This window comes from Ochlerotatus camptorhynchus, unplaced genomic scaffold, assembly GCF_037179485.1.
Source record: "Ochlerotatus camptorhynchus isolate MF236.1 unplaced genomic scaffold, CSIRO-AGI_Acam_v1.1 ptg000166l, whole genome shotgun sequence".
NCBI classification, from domain to species: domain Eukaryota; kingdom Metazoa; phylum Arthropoda; class Insecta; order Diptera; family Culicidae; genus Ochlerotatus; species Ochlerotatus camptorhynchus.
Window position 1 is genome coordinate 374203 of NW_027040656.1, and position 23992 is coordinate 398194.

General features: G+C 38.0%; 1 protein-coding gene and 1 pseudogene across 1 annotated transcript in view; one reads left to right on the top strand and one right to left on the bottom strand.

The window, feature by feature from the left end:
* Positions 1-7667, top strand: part of LOC135701522 (uncharacterized) — a 28766-nt pseudogene extending 21099 nt beyond the window's left edge.
* Positions 1-16123, bottom strand: part of thw (thawb) — a 305735-nt gene extending 289612 nt beyond the window's left edge. Inside the window, exon 1 of the mRNA XM_065222342.1 lies at positions 15689-16123. The gene's annotated coding sequence lies outside the window, so the exon portion shown is untranslated. The remainder of the gene's footprint in view (positions 1-15688) is intronic.
* Between the last annotated feature and the right edge of the window lie 7869 nt (positions 16124-23992).

Below are 23992 nucleotides of genomic sequence, written 5' to 3' on the forward strand. Positions count from 1 at the left end.
GAAATTTTACTCATTACTCCAATACGACTAGATCACCCTGCGTCTCCATTGGTACATAACTGACAGTCTCATAATCCATATCAATTTTCTGCTTTTATAGGCTTGTTTATTCAAAGTGAATACTTCATACGGAATCATACGGAAAACTTGGTAGGTAAGGTGTTCGATCGTAGGTACATGGTGCATGGTGGTATATTTAAGGATGAACTTAGAAGTGAAATAATCAGTAAGGAAACAAAAGCTCTGTTAATCCACAGATATTCTGTGCAGCCAGTGTTTTATAAACGATGAATTTTAAGTGTTCTTGTTGTTGTTTGTGGGTTTCAAAAGCTTTAAAGAGGAATCTTACCAAAGCTCTTCAAGTTCATGCGGTGAAGAAAAAAGTGAAATTAGATGGCAGTTCCTTCATATGCAGAAATTGCTACCGCAAACTGTATAAACCCGCACCCGAAGAGCCCACCGCTGGACCATCCGGAGTTCCTGCTGTCAACAGCCAAGGTTAATATTGTATTTAAAAAATGTATTTACATTGGTAGCCATGAGTCCAACGAGCATGACGTCACATTATAGCATTCTGAAAACTTTGTAACGTCAGACTCGAATGTAGTGTAGTGTTTACCGTAATGTCAAATATGTCTTTTTACCTTCATTTTAAGAGTCACTAGAAGTAACCAGTTTACAATCGATCAGAAAAACTGAAAGTGTGCCTACTAAAAACGATGATGAAATCATTCAACAATTCAAGGAAAAGTTTCTAGAAACTCATGATAATAATGAGAAGTATCGCATTCTCACGAGTTTACCTAGAAGCTGGTCAGCATATAAAATAACGAAGGAATTCGGTGTTTCTCAATATATGGCGGATCGGACCAAAACACTGCAGGAGGACAAGGGGATAATGACGACACCAGGAAGAAAGCTGAGCAGGGCGTCTTTATCAGAAGAAACTTTATCACTCGTGCGTGATTTCTATACCAGTGACGAAATAGGCCGAGCCTGTCCAGGAAAACGCGACTATGTTATTACAAAAAATGTTGTTGGTAAGGTTTACATACATTCCTCGTCGAACGCTCGACAGAGCAAGTTTGCTTACGCTACTCTCCCGCCGCCGCAAAAGTGTTTTTCGGAAAAAAAGTGGATTTTTTTTCTCTCCCCGATCGGAGTTTTTTTTACACCTTCAGGTGTGCAGTGCCACAGGCGGACATAAACGTTCCCCGGAGGAAGCAACCATCTCAGCCGAGTCTGAAGATTGGATTGTCCAACGGTAAAACTATCAACCACCACCTAGACATCGCATCATACGGCATCAAAAGGTCATCACCCGTATACACCGTACAACGAAGCAGCAGAACTGCAGATACGGTCTATACAGACCGGACGGTGCCCTTTGTGCTAAGCCACGTGCTGCAACAATAGAGCGATCATCTCTGCTTCATCGCACAGTGGAGTTTGTAAACGCGCCATCCCGGCATATAGAGATAAGTTAATTTTTATCTCAGCCTAATTAATTTTTTTTTTTTTTTTTGTAAATAATTTTTTTTTTTGTTTGGTTTTTGATTTGCTAATATTAAGTAATCCCCCTGCAGCGTTGAGTTTCCTTTCTTACAAATTATTATTTTTATTATTATTCATTATCTTATTTAGTTTTTTTTGCACATATTTTATTTTATTTTTATTTTTTTAACACTGAGCAATTCACTCACAGTGTTGACTTCCTTTTCTTGTTGTTTCCTTTCCAATTTCAATCCATATATTTGAAATTTGTGGAAAATATAAACATTTAATAACTAAGATTGCAACCAATTCCGTTGCGGTGGTATCTTAAGTCACCGCAATGGATGATACAAATAAAGGCGGGGGTCTGTCGCTTGACATCTCTGATGATGAGTCAATAAAGTCTCCCTCATTTGAAAAGCTTGATAGCTCTGAGGAAATGGATACCCTCGAAGAGCACCTTGATCAAACCACCAGCAAGAACACTGGAGCCTATCCAAAAGTGAAATCTCTACCACAGCCCCCTTCTCCTCCATCGCCGTCTTGTCCACCATCGCCGCCTTGTCCTTATGTGCCCCCTACTCCACTCCTTCCCCCGAAAATATCAGCGACCCCCCGCCACAAGGCTTACCCTGATGACTCGAAAGGTCCGTGGGTTGTTTTCTTCCGGCCCAAACAAAAACCTTTGAATATTTCTCGGATTTCAAAGGATCTGACAAAACATTTTTCGGCCGTAACCGATATCTTTAAGGTGACGCCAAACAAACTGCGCGTTACCGTTGATAACCTGAAACAGGCAAACCGAATTGTTGCCTGTGAGCTTTTTTCGATCGAATATCGAGTCTACGTCCCCAGTTGTGACGTAGAAATTGAAGGAGTGGTCACCGATTCGAGTCTGACTTGTGAGGATTTCCTGCAAGTCGAATCTTTCGGCATTTTCAAAAACCGTGCCCTTCCGAAAGTCAAAATACTGGACTGCATTCAACTGCAGTCAGTGTCGCACATAGGCACAAACAAAAAGTATACCCTCTCAGATTCGTTTCGTGTGACCTTTTCAGGATCGGCATTACCTGACTACGTCACAATTGGGAAGGTTCGACTACCTGTACGCTTGTTTGTACCGAGGGTAATGAATTGCTTGAAATGCAAACAACTAGGTCACACCGCGGACTTTTGTTCCAACAAACCGCGGTGCGATCAATGTGGGGAGGAGCATACGGAGGGTCCTTGTCATGCTACACCAATATGCGTTTACTGTAAGGATGCTCCGCATGCTCTGAGTGATTGCCGGAAGTACAAACAGTAGGGAGAAAAACTAAAGCGGTCCTTGCAAGCTCGCTCTAAGCGCTCGTTAGCAGAAATTTTGAAAACGACCGCTTCATCTTCCCAAACCACCCCAAAAAGCAACAACACATTCCACCTCCTGCCAGATGATGATCAGGGCTCTGACTCAGAGGTTGGTGAGAGTAGTCCTTTTGTCTTTAACGGCAACACGAGGAAGCGGTCCAAAACAAACGTCACCCAAAAACCTCGTAAGGCCTCTCGTACGGACTCTCAACCTACCTTGACAAATTTAAGAGGTAGCGGAAATGTAGCAAAACCCCCACCACCGGGATTTCAAGTTTGTAATTTTAACAAAGACTTTCCGCCACTTCCGGGATCATCTAAAACCCCAGATATCCCAGTTTTTCAGCCAGAAAATCAGCTAAATAACCAGCAAGAACATGATGCCATGTTCACGTTTTCTGGAATTGTGGAGAGCATCTTCAATATATTCAACGTCTCTGACTCAACTAGGAACATTATTAATTTAGTGCTTCCATTTGTGAAAACTCTTTTGAAGCAACTAGCTTCTAGGTGGTCCTTCCTTGCATCGATCATATCTTTTGATGGATAATTTTCCGAATGAGGTCGGAGATATGATCTCTCTTCTTCAGTGGAACTGTAGAAGTCTTATACCGAAACTTGACGCATTCAAATTTTTAGTTCACAACTTACTTTGTGACGCATTTGCTCTTTGTGAAACATGGCTTTCTTCAGACACCGATCTCCCTTTCCAATATTTTAACATTATTCGCCTTGATCGAGCAGATTCGTATGGAGGGGTGCTTCTAGGGATTAATAAGCTCCATTCCTTTTATAGAATCGATCTGCCTTCCGTGACAGGCATTGAAGTTGTCGCGTGTCAGGTAAATATTCGAGGTAAAAGCCTCAGTATTGCCTCAGTATATTTTCCTCCGAGAACTGCGATTTCTCGCCAAGGTCTCTCAGATATCTGCTCAGTTTTATCTGAGCCTCGGTTGATCTTAGGAGATTTTAACTCTCACGGTACAGGCTGGGGGGAACTGTACGACGACAACCGCTCAACCTTGATATACGACATGTGCGACATCTTCAAAATGACAATTCTGAACACCGGGGAAGCAACACGAGTAGCCAAACCTCCAGCAAGAGTAAGCAGATTAGACCTCTCACTTTGTTCGAGTTCACTATCGTTGGATTGCTCGTGGAAAGTAATCCAAGATCCCTACGGTAGTGATCATTTGCCAATCAAAATTTCTATTACCAATGGTTCATCTTCCACTCGCTCGGTTGACATCGCGTACGACCTCACGAAAAACATCGACTGGAAAAAATTTGCGGCCACGGTTCTCGGTGGTATTGAATCGGTTGAGATACTCCCTCCGCTGGATGAGTACTCCTTTTTATCGCAACTTATCGTTGACTCCGCTCTTCAAGCACAGACGAAACGCGTTCCGGGTGTTTCCATTCGCAGACGACCTCTTACTCCGTGGTGGGATAAGGATTGCACCAACGCAAACAGCGAGAAGTCCGCCGCGTTTAAACGCTTCCGCAAACACGGTAAGGTCGGGGATTTCGAGCGGTACACCGACCTCGAGAAAACTTTCAAGGGCTTGATTAAAGCCAAGAAACGCGGTTACTGGCGTCGGTTCGTCGATGGTTTGTCGCGAGAGACTTCCATGAGAACACTCTGGAATGTCGGCAGGAGAATGCGAAACGCGTCATCACCGGTCAACGAAGACAAGGAGTACTCAGACAGTTGGATATTCAGCTTCGCGCGGAAAGTTTGCCCGGATTCGGTGCCGGTTCAAACCAACGTTCGTGATCGTCCGTCGGGTAATAACGAAATAGATTCTCCGTTTTCGATGGTGGAATTCTCACTTGCTCTCCTCTCATGTAACAACTCAGCTCCAGGAATGGATAGAATCAAGTTTAACTTGCTCAAAAATCTCCCAGACGTCGCGAAGAGACGCTTGTTGAACTTATTCAATCAATTTCTGGAGCACAACATTGTTCCGGATGATTGGAGGCAAGTAAGAGTTATCGCCATTCGAAAACCCGGTAAACCCGCGTCGGATTTTAACTCGTACCGTCCCATCGCGATGCTGTCCTGTATACGGAAATTGTTGGAGAAAATGATTCTTTTTCGTCTAGACAAATGGGTCGAGTCGAATGGTTTACTTTCAGATACGCAATTTGGATTTCGGAGAGGCAAAGGAACGAGCGACTGTCTTGCGTTGCTTTCAACTGAAATTCAACTGGCCTATGCGCAAAAACAGCAAATGGGTTCAGTTTTCTTGGACATTAAGGGGGCTTTTGATTCTGTTTGTATCGATGTCCTTTCGGATAAACTCCACGATAGTGGGCTTTCACCAATTATGAACAACTATTTGAGCCACTTGTTGTCTGAGAAATATATGAGCTTTTCTCATGGAAACTCGACAACTTCACGAATTAGTTACATGGGTCTCCCCCAGGGCTCATGTTTAAGCCCCCTTCTTTATAATTTTTATGTCAAAGACATTGATGGTTGTCTTGATGAAAATTGCTCGCTAAGGCAGCTTGCAGATGACGGCGTTGTGTCTGTTATAGGGCCAAGTGCACCGGACCTGCAAGGACCATTGCAAGATACCTTAGACAACTTGTCTACTTGGGCTATGAAGCTGGGTATCGAATTCTCTCCGGAGAAAACTGAGTTGGTTGTTTTTTCTAGGAAGCACCATCCTGCACAGTTACAGCTTCAGCTAATGGGTAAAACAATCACTCAAAGTATTTCTTTTAAGTATTTAGGTGTCTGGTTCGATTCCAAATGCACATGGGGAAAACATATTGCGTATCTGAAACAAAAATGCCAGCAAAGAATTAATTTTCTTCGTACAATTACTGGAACTTGGTGGGGAGCACACCCGGAAGATCTGATCAGGTTGTATCGAACAACCATCTTGTCGGTTCTAGAGTACGGTAGCTTCTGCTTTCAATCCGCGTTAAAAACACATATCTTGAAGCTGCAACGGGTTCAATACCGTTGCCTCCGAATCGCGCTTGGCTGTATGCACTCGACGCATACGATGAGCCTCGAAGTACTCGCGGGTGTTCTCCCACTGACAGATCGTTTCGCGGAACTGTCCTTCCGGTTTCTTATCCGTTGTGAAGTAATGAACCCATTGGTAATAGAAAATTTTGAGAAGCTACTCGACAGAAATCCTCAAACAAGATTCATGAGTTTGTACTATGAGTACATGACGCTGGAGGTTGGTCCTTCTTCATTAATCTCCAATCGTGATTGCTTTCAAGTCTTCTATAGTTCCTCTGTAAATTTTGATCTGACCATGATGCAAGAAATCCATGGAATACCAGATCACCATCGGTCGATGGTTGTTCCCTCAATTTTCGCAAATATGGTGGTACTTGACCATGTAAGTAACGATAAAAGATTTTTCACAGATGGGTCAACCATAAATGCTTCCACTGGATTTGGTGTATTTAATCAATTTCATAGCGCCTCTTATAAGCTGCAGAAACCATGCTCAGTATACGTTGCGGAACTCGCAGCTATATTTTACGCAGTAGAGCGAATTGCCTCACTACCGTCTGACCATTATTTTATTTTTACGGATAGTCTTAGCTCATTGGAGGCTATTCGTTCAATGAGGCCGATGAAGCACTCCTCGTATTTCCTGCCTGAAATACGATCTAAACTGAGTGCTTTATCTAACTGCTCCTATACTATCACCTTAGCTTGGGCCCCATCTCATTGCTCAATTCCGGGTAATGAGAAAGCGGACTCATTGGCTAAGGTGGGCGCTATGGAAGGCGATATTTTTGAGCGACAAATCGCCTTCAACGAATTTTTCTCCATTGCTCGTCAGCAAGTCCTCATCAGTTGGCAACAAAAATGGAATGATGGTGAATTGGGAAGATGGTTACATTCTATTCTCCCTCAGGTGTCGAACAAGCCATGGTTCAAAGGGTTGGACATGAGCCGCGACTTTATACGCGTTATATCAAGGCTTATGTCCAATCACTGCTCGTTAGACTCGCATTTCTATCGAATTGGGCTCTCAGGCAGCAATTTATGTGCGTGTGGCAGTGGTTATCACGATATCGAGCACGTTGTTTGGTCATGTACCTTACACCGTGTTGCCAGATCTGAGTTATCCATATCCCTCAGGGCCCGAGGAAAACAACCCGCGATACCCGTTAGAGACCTCGACTATTTGAATTTAATTTATGTGTTTTTAAAACGGATAGATTTGAGGATTTAGTAGTTAGTGTCATCTTGTGTTCTCCCAAGTTGTTAGTTGCCCATCGGTGTACCCCCATGTTTGTCTTTTTCATCAGAGTGTCGCCTAGTTCGAGATCAAGAGCACATTGCTCTCCAAACCTTGTGTTCACAATCCCTACCCTGCCATCCATTTGTTACAATTTGTTACCCCTAACCTCGAGATAGCCGCGAGTAATCGGCCTCCGCTTTACTAACGTTAGTTTTAAGTAATTTTGTTATTTAAACAATGAATATCGGCTCCGCAAAGCTACAGCAAATGAGCCTGGGAAAATAAACGAATTATAAAAAAAAAAAAAAAGGTTTACATACAACGAAGACTAGTATTGTGTAATTTGCAAGAAGTTTATGCCATTTGCAAGGATCAATATCCCGCAACTAAAATAGGGTTTCCAATGTTTGCAAGTAACCGCCCTAAGCATTGCATTCTGGCAGGAACGAGAGGCACACATACTGTTTGTGTGTGTGTGTTTACCACCAAAATGTTAAATTAATTTTTAAAACTCTTCAAGATAGAAAGTCACTTCCAGCTGATGTGAAATCATACCATGACTTGTTTTTTAAAATTATTTGCACCAACCCCACATAACAGTGTTGGTTAAAATGTGTGATCATTGCCCAGGTATAGAAAATTTGTCTTCAGAAATGGTTACTATCCTGACCGATGGAAATGTGGAATCCTTAAAATTTAAACAATGGCGTCAAGCTGACCGTTGTATCATGGATTTAGTGGAGTTGGAAACTCAAGAGTTTGTAGACATGTTTTTGGAAAAGTTATCCGATTTATCACCACATAATTTCATAGCTGAACAACAAGGTAAATACTTGAAGTATGTAAAAGTAACTTGAAAGTAACGGAATGTATAATAATATGTGATTTTTCTGAAAACTTTTCATTTGTGGTACAAGACGCTGTACAAGTATTTCATTGGGCAAACGCACGTCCATTTGCTATTTATTATAGAGATGATCATACCAAAGATTTAATGTTTACTAGTTCCACTGCAATCGCGGAGTTTACCAAGCACAACCATGTTTCAGTTCGATTATTCGTAGTTAATTGCATAAATTTCATCAAGAGTAAGATACCCAGCCTTAAGAAAATTCACTTTTTCTCACATGGATCAGGCAGTCAGTACAAAAATAAGATGACAGCTTTTAATTTGTGCCACATGAAAAAGGATTTTGGTATAGATGCGGAGTGGAACATTTTCGCCACATGCCATGGTAAAGGTCCATGTGATGGAGGAGTCTTAAAACGAAATGCTGCTAAAGCAAGTTTGCAGGGGCATCTCATTACAACTGCCAATGAGCTTTATACATGGGTAATTTCTAAAATCGATTCAAAAAAGCACTATGGCTTTTTTTCAGACGTAGATCATAAAACGATGGAAAGAAAACTTAAAACCCGTTATAATCGTGTCAAACAAATTTCCGGAACACAGTCATATCATTGTTTTAGGCCAGAAAATGAAAATTATATTATTGTGAAACGATTCTCGTTCTCAGAAGAAGAACATTTTGTGAAACTTTGAAAGTATCTTTAAGCATGTTTTATGCATATAAATAAAAAAAATAATAAAAAATTAATGAATTTTATTTCAAACCAGCCATGTGCATAGTTGGAAACCATAAGATTGTCTTATCAAAGCATTGATTCTAGTCCAAATATGGACTAGATATGGAGTTCCAAACAGTCCGTGAAAGATGTACTACCCAAATTTAATATAAATACATTCTATTTGAATTCCTATGCTATGAATCACTGTAGTAATTATTAATTATATAAAATAAATTTGATTCAAGTTTCTATGAATATCATGGTAGTCTAGGATCAGAAATTGAAATAAGTAAGTAATGTAACCATGATACATTCGATATGTATCAATGGAGACGCAGGGTAATCTAGTCGTATTGGAGTAATGGGCGAAAATTCTAAACATGATAATTTCAAAAAATCGGAACTCAACAACGAAGAAAAGCCTAAATTTTCAAAAAAAAAAAAATAGAATCGTGTTACGCCTATTGTCTACAAACCATGAAAACCATAAAAAATAAATACAATCAAAGTTCTTCTATACAAAACTCCAATTTTTGAAAAAGTATTTTTAATAACCTTTCATTTGATATTTTGATCATTCAAATCTGTTCAATGGTTCAAAAGCTATGATTAAAAAAAATGCCATTTTTGGAAAAAAAATTGAAAAAAATCGATTTTTTTTACCACCCTAACATGGAAATGGTCACTCTAATGAGAAAATAAAAAAAAATACGGGTTTAATATTTTTCGATAAGGAACAAACCTACCAATTGTTACGAAATTCTGAGAACCACTATATCGTTTTGCTTTGGAATGGCTGTATAAAGCTACGGACGGGATTTTCCGCAATTCACTAATGCCTGAAACAATAATAAACACTGTATATCAAATAATCTTATATATTGATTAATTATCGAATAGGGCGAATGTTTCGAAAATGGCTGTTGGCTTTGAATCGTGGGTCCTGATATGGTGTTCTTTTGTTGTGACATTTGCGAATATCATTTACCATGATAGAGCACGTTGCGGTGGAAGCATGTAGCCATGATTGAAGCACATACTCAACAATAAACAATTAAGGTTCACACTCGCTCGCATCATAGCTTTTTGCAATATGAAATAATGCGTGGAACAAAACTAGTCTTAAATTTTTCGAAAATGCAACAAAGTAAATTGAACCTTTATAAAAAAGGAACAGGCCTGTAACTGAAGCATTTTGTCGCAGGACAACAGAGAAAGTTAGGCCAAAGCACAATAAGAAGATATAGAAAAATTAAAGCTGTATACTGACTCATGGAACAAATAGGACGCAGGGGTCCGCTTATGTAGACAAATAGCTTAAGGGGTAGTAGAATAAATCTTCTAATTTAATCTATTTTAGTTTCAGTGAGTAGTGAAAATTTTCCCATTAGCCATCATAAATTATACTTCTATCTTTAATCAGGTTTTTTTTTAATAAGTGAAGTTTAGGGCAGGAAGTGTTTGACAGAATTAAAGAAATAATGATAGGATGAGGGTTAGTCTGGTTTCGAAAAGCTTAGCTTTGAATTGTTTTCAGGCTTCCAAATAGTACAGCCTTCTCGCGACAGTTGGTTTATACCTGAATTGACTGTTGCTTTGTGTGTTTTATGGGGTGTTTACACTTATGCTATTTCACTAGCGCTAATGAGCCAGCATAATGTAAACAGAGTATGTCGGATCGATATAAGGTCAATTTATGATCGACGTCGGCCAAATGTCGGGTCAATTCTGTGTTTATGTCTAGTCAATGTCGGGCCAACATCGGGTTGGGGTTTGATAGAAGTCAGGTTGGGGTCGGCTAGGTTTATATTTTTCGTCGGAATGTCTGATCTGCTCAAGACCGCGCATTTTTAAAAATATATCGGATGAAAATTTTGCAATGGGCAGCACGAACGTGATAGCAACCGAACGAGTTTCGGCGTCACACTTATAGCGTAGTAGCAGTCTCACGACATACGAACAAAATTTCAAAGACAGCAGCAACGAATCGGCAGTTTGATGGACTTCTTGTTGTATGTACGAAGAACGTTACGAATGACCATCCGAGGCTGTAATATCCGAACGCACAAAATACATGAATAAAAACGAGCTGTCGTGTCCTGCACGAGAAGGCAATGTTGCATGTCGTATGACAGCCTCATTGTGGGATGTCGCTTATAGCTCAATATCAAGGCTGTCGTAGGAAAAAGAAAGCAACAGCCGTTGGAATACTGTCATGAGGCGGTACTTTTGGTATGCCTGGGTGGGATATTGTAGCTTCTAATTGGCTTGGCATGGACTGGGTTAGGTCAGAATTTGATTTGATTGCATTGGGTGGTGATATCTACTGGTTTAAAATACCGAGCTCTATCATCTTAGAAAATAATTATGGTTTTAATAACTTCAGTATTTGATTAGAATTAACAACAATTTTTCGTCTACATACAACTACTACTGGCATCTTTATTCTATAATTTTTTATATATTAGTTTATTTGTTCGGCTCAAATGTCCAAAAGGACTCCATGGTACCGAGAACCATTAAATAATATTACCTATAATAACAATACAATATTAGTACGGGACATTGTGTATGAGTTCTTTTTACTTTTCTTTAAGTTTAGCCAAAAAAAATGCTCGGAAGAAAAAAAAATTAAATTTAAGTGTCCTCTTTCACGGTTCTCTTCAACCAACGAATACCCCTAGAATACAACGTATACTACGTGTTTTTGTGTTTATGATTCCCCCTCGGTTTTTTGTTGAAATTTTACGCATTTTTATCAAAACAGTCACACAAAAAATCAGAGATGTCTCCTTTTTTAATTACTCGATTAATAACTAAACGATTTTTTTTGTTCGCTGTAACCTCATTTTTCCACCAATGAGAGCGCAGAACATGTTCGAATCGGTGATCCTCTGAAGAAGGTAATGCTGGCATGAAATAAACTATAATTGAATTTACGGTTCGTTAATCAATTAATCGATTATTGGAATAGAAATTGGACACCAATGGATGGATGTGAAACGTCATTTTGACATCCACCGTCAATGTCAAATATAAGGGCCTTTTATAGCTAATGAGACAATGTGAAATGGACAGGCTAATCACAAATTACGTCCCCACGGTAACTGAAAAAAAAACACACTTGGTGCTGATCGATTGGTTGCCCAACTCTCTTGCTTCTTCAATTGTTTTTTATTTCAGCAGCGCCGCTTGGCCTCCTTCAATTTGTAGTAGTAATACGTATCATTTTGTACTTGAAAACAGGTGGCTGCTTCCCTTTAATATAAATATGAATAAGTTTTGTACTCTTCAGCACATGTGAATAAGGAGATTGATAAGGTTCAGTAATAAAGTATTTAAATTTAGTAGGTCGTGGAACAGGGTTGACATGTGAAGCAAATCATCCATCTTTACCTCTTTATTCTCCCACTTGTTTTTTAACTATTATCACTGTTATTTTGGCTATCATCTTTATATTCAATATCGTTCTTTACATTCCGGCATTTTAAAGAAACATTCCTGTGGTTATTTTCTGTTAACTCAAATTTATATATCTACTCTGGTGCAGTATGGACAGTGATTTTTCACTGTATACGTAGCTCAATGAACCTTTTCTGTGCTTGAAAACGAGCAATCACAGATTTTTTATGACGTTCGTAGAGCTTCTTTGAAGATCTCAATATTTTTTCTGAACATAGCTGCGCTTCTCTGAAGTCCGTAGAATTTCTCTGATTTTCCAAGATTTTTTTTAAGTTTACAAAGCTTCTCTGAAGTTTTCTGAACATGTCGAAAGATCTCAGGGCTTGCTGGAGGTTCTCAGAATTATCACATGTTTTTCAAAGTTGTCACTGTTAATTGAAGGTTACTGATCTTTCTTGTAGTTTGTAGTTGCCCTAAATATTTCCAAACTTTTCCGAATATTTCTGGGCTTCAAGTTCTCTAAACATTATTTATGGTTTGCAGAACTTTCCTTAAATTTACTAAACTTATGTAAAATTAAACTTCTCTTAATCCTGAGAACTTTTCTAAAGAAGATAAGTTTTCTTGGAAGCTTCATAGAAGATATTCTCGGAATTAGAGAAAATCTACTCGGAACTTTAGTGCAAATTAACGACCTCAGAGAAATTCTCAAAGTTTGTGAAAAGTTTTCGGAACTTCAAAACAGTTCTGCTCTGAACTTCAGGGATGTAAAGTTCTAGCAACTTCAGAACAGGTCTAGGAACTGCAGGGAAATTCTAGGAGCTATAGGAAAATTATAGGAACTGCATGGAAGTTCTAGGACCTGTAGGGAATATTCTAAAACTTCAGATAAGTTCTCGCAGCTGAAAAGAAGTTGTTGAATGATGTTCGGAGAAGTTCTTTAATGTTTACAAAACATACCTGAATTTTGAAGAACTCCTCTGAAAGCAAACTTGTTTGAAGTTCGCAAAAGTTCTCTTGAAGTTTGTAGATCTTCTTTAGATTTCTTTAAAATTTCCTGAAGTTCACAGAAATTTGCTGAACTGCTCTGATGTTAACAACTCATTTCTGAAACCTTCCAATAACTTCTCTGAAGTTTAGAAATTTCCTCTGAAATTAAGAGAACTCCTCTGAAATTAAGAGAACTTTCCTGTTATAAGTTCAGACTCCTCTGAAGCTTGGAGAATTTCACTGAATCACGCAGAACCTCTATTTAAATTTGCAGAAATCTCTTGAAGTTTGTATATCTACGGCGGTTTTCCTTAGATCTGAAGTTTGTAAGTCTCCGCTGTACTGCTGTGACATGATCAAATTAAGTAAACGCCGCTATGGTCAATTTTCACTTTTCACTATAATCGAGTTCAGCCACAGACACTTCAAAAATGTACAAAATTTTACATTTTCGGAGGCTCAGTGAAAGAAGGCCAAATAAACAATAACTCTTCTTCTACTTCCTGGGCTGTGAGACTAAAATAAATGGTTTTTGTAGGAGGAAATATGAAATGAATCTTCCGCTAGGACAAATTATAATTAAAATTATTTTAATGCTACGAAACATTCAACTTATTTTTTTTACTATCGAGATTTTCCGTCTGATTAATCTCCGGTTATATCATAAAAGAGGACGTTAGAGGCCCCCTGGGTAAAAGTTACGATAATACAGTAATTAGATATTTGGTTTTTTTACGTTGTAGAATTAATATATTTCGTTATTGATCGTAAAGTTGTTGTTTTTAAAACTGAAAATTTTTATATTTTCATATTTCTTTATTGTATTTCTCTATTTAAGAGAATTTTACTATTACTAATCAATTCAGTACATCAAAACAATTTAAACTAATCAACAATTTTTTAAACTATCAGGACTGCTCATTAACATTTATTTTAAAATAAAATCAAAAATTAAATCATTTAGAACCACATTACAAGTGAAAATGCTCAATTGTAGGAAATTTTAATATCAAAAATGAATTCAAAATTGAACCTATTAATTTCAATAAATTTACGGCAATGTTTAAGGTTTTGTTTACGTTTGATGTAGCAACAACTTTCGATTCCTCTCCTTTGTAGTGCATTTTGCTACTTGGCTGGTCATCCTTAAATGCTACGAAATTTATGATATTGCGCTTATATATACGACTATATATATGACTCATGCCTTAATTTATATTTACTGAAATTTGCTGATGCAAAGCAAGTTCTCATAGTCGATGAGAGTAAATCAAAATTGAGTTGAATTTGATTTAAATGTGCACTTACTCAGTGAGTGCGTAACAGTTTCCTCAATTTTTCCCAAAACTGTCTCGAATATGATAAAAAACGATGCAAATTTAACTCAGTTCACTTGTAAACTCAGAGATTGAGTAAAATTTTCATCAAATTTCCTTATACTCGAGCTGATTTTGCTATTTTGAGTTTATTCGAATCAATTTTAAGTTTCTCTCTGTGGCCAAATTGCTCCACTTTCAACTTCTCTAAATAAAACAACATTAAACAGGATCAAAAGTATTTTCGAGTGAAAGTCAGTTCCCGTAGTTGCTTTTTTGCATTTGCTATAAATTGCTGCAGCTTTCTATTAGCTGTTAGAAAATAATATGGTACGAAAGCATATATTTTTTTCATTTTGCTACACATAATCTTACAAAAAAAGTAAGTACGAGAAAAGACCTTAACTCGTTGTTGGGCACAAATTAGGGGTTCCTTTAGGTCTTAAGAGCCGGGCACAATGCATCCAAATTCGACATGTTGCGCCAAATAAATAGCTAAATCTATTGTCTAACTGTCAGATTTGCCACAACGCATCAATACCGGATACTTTGTGAGTTGATTTTATGATATACCCTAGCCGTTCGCTAATTGAAAGACTTACAACTGTAAGAAATTTCAGATATGTTGATTTGATTCAGATTTGTGCATTTCAAAATGTCAAGATAAGCCAGATGATCTTCTTCGCATGTCAAGCTAATTGCTTATTGCATGTTAGCTTATTGCATGCTCTCAACTTAGTGCTCTAGATGCACTTCCACAGTTATTAATTAAGAGCTTTCGATGCCTGCATCATTTTTGCATTAGTATAATTGTATGGTAAGTACAATCATACCCAGGGAAGTCGAGAAATTTTCCAACCCGAAAAATTCCTAGACCGGACCGGGAATTGAACCCAGTCACCTCCAGCATGGTCTTGCTTTGTAGCTGCACCTTTACCGACTGAGTAATCAGTAATGATACATTTTATTTAAGTGCATTTGATAACTGGTTTGACACATGAAATGCACTTCATTTAGCAATTGCCGCTAGCTAATTGAAAAGTAAGCCGGTTTCAGTTAGCAAAAGTCTAGTGTATTCAGGAGTAAAATTTCTCTAAATCTATCACTGCTGAATGGGCAAAATTTCTATTATAAACAGAATTCTAGCAATGGATGAAATCTGAATTCTTCAAGGCTCTGCTTTTTTAAGTTAAACAAAGTTTGATTTAAATACATTTGAATGCTTGCATTCATGGAGTATTTTAATTTTAAGTTTATATTGATATGCTGACTTTATTCTTCAGGAATCATAACAACTGTTTTTCTATACATAATTGTTTTCTTTATACACAAAATACTTACCCAATCAAATTAGTTTTGAAAATTAATATGTGCTTTTGCATATGCTACGGTTCCAATCCAAAATGGTTGGATATCATAGGTTTTGTTGTATCCCTTGGTCAGCACTAGATTTCTGTTGGGTTAAACTCCTTTTTACTGGTCACAGATTTTCAGTTATATATGGTTCATATGTTTTCACTTGTTTAATCACTCGGTATTTTTTTAATCAATTATATTTTTCATCAAGGTAATCTTAAGACAATCACTTCCAATCACGTTATTCACTTAAAATTCCAAAAAAGACTTTATTAATAGAAAAAAACAAAGAAAAGAAAACGTTAAATTTTCATTAGTCAACAATTCCTTTTCTCCACTGAAGCGTTTGGTTTCAACTAAACGAATTTTGAGCATAACCAACTTGCAGTCAAATGCTCTGGTGAAAAAAATGCAGCTCAAATGAAGAGACGAACGTCTTTACACTGTCGCAACCAGCATGAGAATGATTCATTTGAAAAATTACATTCGATAGTTGTTTCAAAACAACGAGTCAGTACACCGTAAACTACAAATTTTAGCCAAACAAATTATGTTTCACCGCTGTCTCTATCTCTCTCTCTCTCTCTCTCTCTCTCTCTCTCTCTCTCTCTCTCTCTCTCTCTCTCTCTCTCTCTCTCTCTCTCTCTCTCTCTCTCTCTCTCTCTCTCTCTCTCTCGCTCTCTCTCTCTCTCTCTCGTAGCGAGTAGGTATTTCATTCATTTATTCCATTCATTCACTTTTCATGCGATCTTTGGTTACCTCTAGGTATTGTTTGTGATGTGTTGTAAACGCGCGCAGCGAGACCAACAGTAGAAGAGATAGAGAATAAAGGAGAATTGCGTATAATGGGATTTTCTATCGGAATCTATGATTTATCCTGTAAATACATCAGGTCCCTAATCAAATTGTTTGCTCCCTATAATTTTGCATCCGAGTAAAAAAGATGACAGCGAATGGGAGCCAACACAAACCACACAAAAACTAACCCAAGAATGTCAAAATATATGGGTTAGCGAAGATCAGCCCCAGTGACAGAGCCTATACCCACATAAACAATAATTATAAAAAGTGCTTATCAACCTGTTCAGGTTATCTTTCAAACTATGTATAATACGGTTAAACCATTTGGGTTACGGTTCGTGAATGGTGATTTTTATTAGGGTAGGGCTCTAAATCCCGCCATATTGGAAAAAAGACTTGGCAATGCAGATTTCAAAATGTTGCTCGTTGAGGTACAGGATTGATATTTTTAAAATGCTTTTATTTCTCAAATACATTTTTTATTATTAGAATGCATGCTGCGTTGGCCAAAGAAGACGGCATATTTTATTACGTTCAGCAATGATTTCGATACGTTGCATTTCCAGTGGCTGGGGTGTTGGAATAATTCTTTAGAGAGAGTGAATGCTTTTCCCATGTTTGCTTCTATGCGTATTAAGATTTTTTTGAGCACCAGCTCCGCAAATCAACTATTACTATTAGAGATTTGCATCTTACTGATACCGGTGGTATATTGGAAACTCTTTCGCTCGAAAGTAAAACATATTACAAGCATATCATGATGCGCGCTTGGATGTGTGATGGTTTTCTCAAGTATTCCTGTTGCGTATAAAGTGATAATGATTGAAAATCGGAACAATCACAAACAAGTAATGTGGACCGTACACGATTGCTTTTATTGACAATAATCGTATTGTCAATACATTTTATATTGACGTCAATACATCGGTATTGACAATATTTTTGTATTCACATCATTAATATTATTGTCAATACTTGTAAGTATTGACAATATTTCTTACCGTGTGGGGTTCGCTTAAGAATCTTGCTATCGCATTATAATGATGATGCTATCGTCCTCTTTCCTCGGCTGATCATCAACGTCCGCATTGACATCTGTCATGCTGACACCTGTCAGTTATTGAGCCCAGGTGGTAAAGTTGGCGGGGAACTCCCAACAGTTTCAATGTGCACTCAACAGATGGCGCTGCGATCACATTCGGGTGGTAATTATATGCCTTGTATGAGGAATTTATTAGTGGGATATCTTGTTAATTTAATATCTTTGGAAAAACCCTTACCCTCGATTCCCAATTTGGTTTTCAAAGGTATAAGGGAACGAACGACTGTTTCGCATTGCTTTCCACAGAAATTCAGTTGGCTTTTGCTAAAACAGAGCAAATGGCTTCTGTGTTCTTGGTTATCAGTGGGCTTTTGGTTCAGTATCGGTTGAAGTGCTTTCAGTTAAATTCCACGCAAGTAACCTTTCTCCAGGAATTAATAACTTTTTGTAGAATTTGCTGTCAGAGAAACATATGAGCTTTCCTCACGGAAACTCTACAGTTTCTCGATTTAGCTACATGGGTCTCCCCATGTCGAACCCCCTTTTTGTGTAATTTCCCCCCAGTATGCAAGGTAATTTTGTGGTTTTGCTGCCCCCTCGGTAGAGATGAAATTTTGCGCGCTTTTTTATCAAAACAATCACACCAAAATCAGAGGTGTCCCATTTTTTAATTACTTGATTAACAACTAATACATTATTTTTTATTCGCTGTGCTGTCATTTTACCACCAATGAGAGTGCAAAACTTGTTTGAAACGATCGGTGATGATCCTCTGCAGAAGTTTATGCTTATATCGGCATGATATAACCGATTACAAATATTTTACTGTTCGATTAATCGATTATTCGAATGAAAATCGGCCATCACTAGATGAATGTGAAACGTCATTTCAAATATAAGGACCGTACAATAATAATGATACAATTTGAAAGGGACCGGGGCTAATCACAAATTACGTCCCCACGGTAACTGAAATAAACACGAGTGTTCACCGGTTGACTGTACATTGAGACAACTTGCAGATGACAGCGTAGTGACTGTCGCAGGGCCTAAAAGGGTGGACCTGCAATGACCCCTAAAGGATACCTTAGACAACTTGTCTACGTGGGCTGTTCAGCTAGGTGTCGAATTCTCTTCGGAGAAAACCAAGATGGTAGTGTAGTATTACCATATTTGCATTATCCCACATGTATCATGAAACAATCATTCACAATCCATAAACTAACACAGATAAACATCACCCAAATTCTTGACCTACTGAGAAACTGCTCAGTTAACAGCAAAACCTTTTCCTTTTCCTTGTTTAATAAACTTCTCTAATTGTTGCCGCATGTGCGTTATGAGCTTATAAGCTTCACGCGTATGCAAGTAAACTGTTTATACAATAAACCCATCGCGTTGCTTCGCTCACTCTAGGTTTATCTTTTGTATACATTCCAAAAATCCAAATATGTCCCTTCATCGATAGAACCCATGAAATAAAGTAGAGATTGCCTTTTGAACCGTCAACCGAGTTGGTTGTAAATTATCCGAAGTCCGTCATACCTCAGTAGTTTCCTAGGAAGTCCAGCTTTTAGGTAAACCAATCATTCCAAATGCCCCTGGAGATCCCACATTGAGTTTCTGAAGCGGAAATGCCAACAAAGGATCAATTTTCTCAGTACAATTCTCGGAACGTGGTGGGCAGCCCATCCACAAGATCCTCTAACGTTGTACAGGACAACGATTTTATCGGTTTTAGAGTGCGGTAGTTTTTATTTCCATTCGTCAGCTTAAACGCACATCATCAAACTGGAATGGATCCAGTATCGCTGTCTTCGTATTGCGTTAGGATGCATGCACTCGACTCATACGATGAGTCTCGAAGTATTGGCAGGTATGTTGCCACTCTCGGATCGGTTTTAGGAATTTTCCTTCAGGCTCATCACCCGGTGTGAAGTTATGAACCCCTTAGTAATCGAAAACTTTGAAAAGCTTCTTGAACTTAATCCTCAAACTCGTTTCATGACTTTGTACTACGTGTACATAACACAAGATGTCAGCCCTTCACAGCATAATGCTCATCGTGTATGATTCTCCGACTACGGCAATTCAGTTTATTTTGATTTATCTATGACGCAAGAGATTCGTGGAATCCCAGAGCATCATCGTTCCTTGATTGCTCCGACATTATGCACTGCAAAGTTTCGCCAAGTTGATTCAGTAAGATTGTTCTTCACATATGGATTACTAAAGAGGCGTCCGATGATTTTGGTGTTTATTTCGAACTTCATATACCCTCTCGAAAGCTGCAAGCTCTTTGCTCCTGTATTTCGTTGAGCTCACGGTCTCAATTCTGTAGAGGCTACTCACTCCATGAGACCGTAAAGCTTTCCTCATATTTACTCATGAAAATTCATAAGCTTCTAAGTACTTTACCTTTAATTTCTTTTGTTATCACCATTGCATGGGTCCCATCTCATTGCTCGATTCCTAGAAATGAGATGGTGGACTCACTTGCTAAGGTGGCATGCGGGAAAGCAATATTTACGAGCGACAAATCGCTTACAATGAATTTTTCTTAATTTTTCGTCAACAGTCGGTCGCCAGCTGGCAGAATAAACTGAGTGAAGGGAGTTTGGGCAAGTGGCTATATTCGATCATCCCTAAGGTGTCACAGAGTCCTTGGTTTAAAGGGTTGGAGGAGTGTCGAGACTTCATACGTGTGATGTCTCACCTCATGTCCAATCACTATTCGATAAACGCTCGTTTGTTCCGTGTTGGGCTGGAGAACAACAACCTCTATGAACGTGGACAAGGTTACCAGGACACAGATCACATGATTTGGATATGTGTTAAGCATCGTGGAGATAGATCTGAGTTATACTTTTCCCTTCGGGCTTGAGGTGATCAACCTAATGTTCCAGCTCGGGAGTTTATGAAACTATTAAAGGTTTTCTTGAAGAATATTAACCTTAGATTATAGTTATTTTGACTTTGTGTTTAGTTTAATGGTTATTTTTGTAATAATTGTATGATTACACTACTGATATCAAGTTCAATAGTAATAAGCTTTATTAATAGTGAGCCTGTACAAATAAATTAATATACAGAAAAAATAAAGCACCAAATATACAGTTTCTTCACCACCTTTTCCTATCCCACCGTAGGCTTCGAACTCTTGAAACCGAGTTTCAAAATAACGCTGTTGAATTTCTAATTCCACCGACGGGCAGCTGCTTTAGGCCATAACGAATTTTTTTGCAGCATGCACACGTCACCGGGCTTCACGTTCACACCTTTCGGAACGGCCATGTAAATAGATTCACGCAACTCTCCATGTAAAAAGGCTGTTTTTACATACATTTGGTGAAAGCGGCATCTCTTCTGAATACCAAACCGCCAGCATTGTTTGTATCGTCGTGAGTTTCGCCTCTCGAGCATATGTATCTTGAAAATCCACTCCTGGTTTTTGAAGGTAGCCTTTTACAACAAGCCTAGCTTTGTGGCTGATCGTATTGCCATGTTCATTTTGCTTGGTACAGAAAACCCATTTCGACTCATTTCGAAATACTCCGAATAAATGTCCATACTTAGTTGTCGTCCATGATTTCAGCTTATCATTCATAGCAGCAGTCCAGAAGTTACGATAATCACAACTCATGATTTCATCGTAGGCAGATCTATTTGGGAAGACATTTTAACAGCAGATGTCACTAACCAGTGAGAATTCAAGAATTTACGTGTGAGTCTGCGCTCCTGTTCGTTGCGCTTAGTGTTTGACTCTATGCAGTTTTCACGTCTTGTTTGCGAAGGGAGCGCCTAAGTGTTCGCTTCAGTTGGTTATGGTTCTGCATTTTCACCACAAGATGGATTTCTACTTCATCGTCAGATTCATGAATCATACCTTCAAAATCAGATTTCACATCGTATACAGCATCTGTTTATTTTAACTCTTTAATCTAAATATAAAGGCAATTAATCGTTGCAATTGAATATTGCAACGATTTTTGCCTGAAATTATTAATTATTTTGTTGAACATTTGTTCTAAAGTCTCAACATTCAAAATTCTATGTAGTTACTTCGGTAGTACTGTACCAGGGAGGCAACTTCAAAATCATCTTCAGAACTTTGTTCTGAATCCTTTGAAGTGCTTTTTTTCTGTTCGTACAACAACTAGACCATATTGGCACAGCGTGAAGAAATCCGGTCTAAAAACTTGTTTAAATATTAGAAGTTTATTCGTCAGGCAAAGTTTAGATTTCCAGTTTATAAGAGGATACAAACATTTTATATATTTGCTACATTTGGCTTGAATGCCCTCAATGTGATCTTGGTCACATCACTTGAATTTTTGGTCAAGTACTAATCCAGGTTTGGTTTGACCAGGAAATTTGAACTCCGTTCATAGTGACTATGTGACTACTATAAGGTTTCAAAAAGGAAGCTCTAGGCTTATGTGGAAATATTATAAATTGAGTTTTGGAAGCGTTGGGAGAAATCTTCCATTTTTGTAAGTAAGAAGAGGTCCTGTAACATGGGTAGATCACCTTTTCGTGGTACGTTACGGGATGTAAGATCTACCACCGATTCCTAGTCCTGACTACATCAAACTAGGGGAACAGGATTTTTCAGTAATCCAAGGAACACATCTTAGGCCTTGTTTCTTTTTATGTCTTGTTGATAGTGATAAGACTCGGCTTTGTCTACCGAGGATGATCTCGAAACAAGGAAAAAATTAGTTAGTTAGTCTTCATCTATGTGATTCCTAATCTTCTATTCGTTGTTCCCTAGTTTGAAGTGGTTAAGACTAGGGTTCTGATGCATGGTCATTATCGGTCTCATTGTTTAATTTTATTGCTAAGGAATCAAATTTTGACTGACACACACTCCGAAGGGTATTTAGGGCATAGTTATATTCAATAAATAGACATAAGGGTATAGTTATATTCCATAAATGCTATTTAGAGCGGGACCTTTCAATTATTTATTTATTTATTTGTCGTCAATCAGTGTAGACCGTTTTACAATTGTTGTCTTAACCACTATTTTTAAAATTTTGTCTTTGTTTATATTTTTTATAATATGTATTAAGAACAATGTTTTAAACATTACTTTTAGTTGACGTTATGCGAGGAATTAAAATATTGCTTTAATTTGGTTTTTGTCATTGTAAAGTCAATGTTATCGCAGTGCTTATTATATGTATCCATCATTTGGTTCAAGGGTCTAAATTTGGCATAATTCGTACGATGACGATTTGTAGCAAATATATTTCTATTTCGTAAATGCCTAGATGGTGTATATAAATTTAAGGATGACAATAGTTCTATTGAATCAATTCGATGTGATACGATATCGTTTACGAAAGAAATCATAGCAAATTCACGACGCTCTTTTAATGTTTGGATATTTATGAGCTTACACCGAGCTGTGTAAGATGGCAGAGGAAATACAGTCCAACCTAACTTGCGGAGTGCATATAATAGACACTGCTTTTGAATTAGAGTCGGATCCTTGCGATAAATGCGAGAATGACTACTGTAAAAAAATCGAATACTTCATCACTTCTCAATAGTGATGGAGTAATACGACATGCACTAAACTAAGGACACAAGATATACTACAATTACTGGTCGCAGTGGTGTTAAGTCCCGAACAGAGGAAAAAAAATAAGAAGAGGAAATATCTAAACTTTTCTGCAGTCTGCTGCAAATAATACGAAGACTTCTTCCTTTAGCGGAAATGCCTGTGTCATCAGCGAACAAAGCTTTGTGGCAACCCTGAGGCAAATCAGGGAGGTCCGAAGTGAAAATATTATACAATATAGACCCAAGAATGCTATCCTGAGGAACTCCTGCTCTAACAGGTAGTCGATTAGATTTGAAATTTTTATAATTTACCTGCAGAGTTCTGTCAGTTAAATAATTTTGAACTAATTTCATAATATAAAGTGGAAAATTAAACTTTTTCAATTTAGCAATCAAACCTTCATGCCAAACACTGTTGAATGCTTTTTCTATGTCTAGAAGAGCAACTCCAGTTGAGTGGTCTTCAGATTTGTTTGAACGAATTAAATTGGTAACTCTTAAGATTTGATGAGTAGTTGAATGCCCATGGTGAAATTCAAACTGCTCATCTCCAAAAATTGAGCTCGTATTGATGTGAAGTATTATTCTAATTAAAATTATCTTGTCAAAAAGTTTACTTATTGAAGATAGCAAACTTATTGGACGGTAGCTAGAAGCTACAGCTGGATTTTTATCCGGCTTCAAAATTGGAACATTTTTTGCATTTTTCCATTTATTAGGAAAGTATGCCAAATGGAAACATTTGTTAAATAATTTTACCGAGAAAGACAAGGTTTTTTGATGAGGATATAGAAAATTCCATCATCACCTGGAGCTTTCATATTATGAAACTTTTTAGTTATAGATCAGTCCCCCAGTCCCCCAGGAATCATCAA